Raw genomic sequence first — 1,658 nt, 5'->3', positions numbered from 1 at the left:
GATGAAAGATATCAAAAAACTAAATAAACAGAGAGATATTCCATGTTCATGAATAGGAATACTCAATATTACCAAGATATCAGTTCTTTCCAACTTGATCTGTAGACTGAACACAGTTCCAATCAAAATCCCAGCAAGTTATTTTGTGGATATTGACAAACTGATTCTAATGTGTATATGAAGGGGCAAAAGAGCCAGAACAATCAACTCAATACTGAAGAAGAAAACAATGTTGGAGGACTGATACTACCTGCATCAAGATTTACTATAAAGCTACAATACTTCAGGAAATGTGGTATCAGTGAAAGAACAGACAAGTAGATCAATGAAACAGAATCGAAAGCTCATAAATAGACCAACATAGGCGCAGAGGTTCCTGGGAGCCAAGCGTAGCAATGGCGTCTGTATGATCTTTGGAGCCTGCTGCCTGGGACCTCAGTCAATGTGAGCGGCAGGAGGATAACAGATTATCTTCTTTATCCCGCATAAAAGATGACAACTGCAGCCAGGCCAACCTTTGAACCTGCAAGGGGTGGAAGAGGAAAAGGAGAAGGTGATTTGAGCCAGCTTTCAAAGCAGTATTCAAGCAGAGACCTACCTTCTCATACAAAGATAAAATACAGAAAAACTACTCAGGATGCCCCTGAAGACGTTCATAACCGTGACTTCAGGAGAGAGTTGGAAGAGGGAGAGCGGCTGCAAGAGAGAAAAATAGGGATTGTCCAACCCGAGAACATACAACCTCCTCTTCGGTGTCAAAAAAGACACAGTTAGACCAGATTCCTGCTGCCAACCTTGATGCAGATGACCCTCTAACAGATGAGGAAGATGAAGATTTTGAAGAGGAAAGTGATGATGATGATACTGCAGCTCTTCTTGCAGAACTGGAAAAAATTAAAAAAGAAAGAGCTGAAGACCAGGCCAGGAAGGAACAAGAACAAAAAGCTGAAGAAGAGAGGATTCGTGTGGAAAACATTCTGAGCGGAGACCCTCTCCTTTATCTCACTGGCCCATCCCAGCCTCAGGCCAACTTCAAAGTTAAAAGAAGGTGGGATGATGATGTTTTCTTCAAGAACTGTGCAAAAGGTGTAGATGACCAGAAGAAAGACAAAAGATTTGTAAATGACACACTGCGATCTGAATTTCACAAAAAGTTTATGGAGAAATATATTAAGTAGTACAGTTTTGTGTGCTTAATTAAAGACTGTAAAACGTAAAGGATCATTCTGACATTTTTGGATGCATTTTTTTCTTTTCCCCTGTCTAAATTGTGTGTAGGCTTTCCTAATTTTAAACTCCTATGTTTTTCTTTAGTGATACGTTACTTGAGAATAGACTTGGGAATAGGTTTAACCCAGTTTGCATTTTCTCAATGTTTCCAGTACTACTTTTCCTTGGGAAAAGCAAATCTGCCTGTAATAAATATTTTTAATCTAAATTTTAAATAAATAAATAAATAGACCGACATAAATATAGTCAGCTGATCTTTGACAAAGGAGCAAAGACAAATGGAGCAAAGATGATCTTTTTCATAAAAAAATTCAAAATGGATCATATACTTAAATATAAAATATAAAACTCCTAGAAGATAACACAAGTAAAAATCTATATGACCTTGGATACAGTGATGACTTTTTAAATTCAACATCAAAGACATC

At 37.6% G+C, this 1,658-nt stretch overlaps 1 pseudogene across 1 annotated transcript; it reads left to right on the top strand.

Annotated features, from left to right (window-relative positions):
- The first annotated feature begins 392 nt into the window (after positions 1–392).
- Positions 393–1,439, top strand: LOC108312360 (annotated as a pseudogene). Its single transcript, XR_001828600.2, has 2 exons — positions 393–444; positions 485–1,439. The product of XR_001828600.2 is annotated as a spliceosome-associated protein CWC15 homolog (transcript).
- The last annotated feature ends 219 nt before the right edge of the window (positions 1,440–1,658 follow it).

Source organism: Cebus imitator, unplaced genomic scaffold (assembly GCF_001604975.1).
Source record: "Cebus imitator isolate Cc_AM_T3 unplaced genomic scaffold, Cebus_imitator-1.0 Scaffold124, whole genome shotgun sequence".
NCBI classification, from domain to species: domain Eukaryota; kingdom Metazoa; phylum Chordata; class Mammalia; order Primates; family Cebidae; genus Cebus; species Cebus imitator.
Note: the sequence above shows the minus strand (reverse complement) of the source record. Positions and strands in the feature narration are given on the sequence as shown.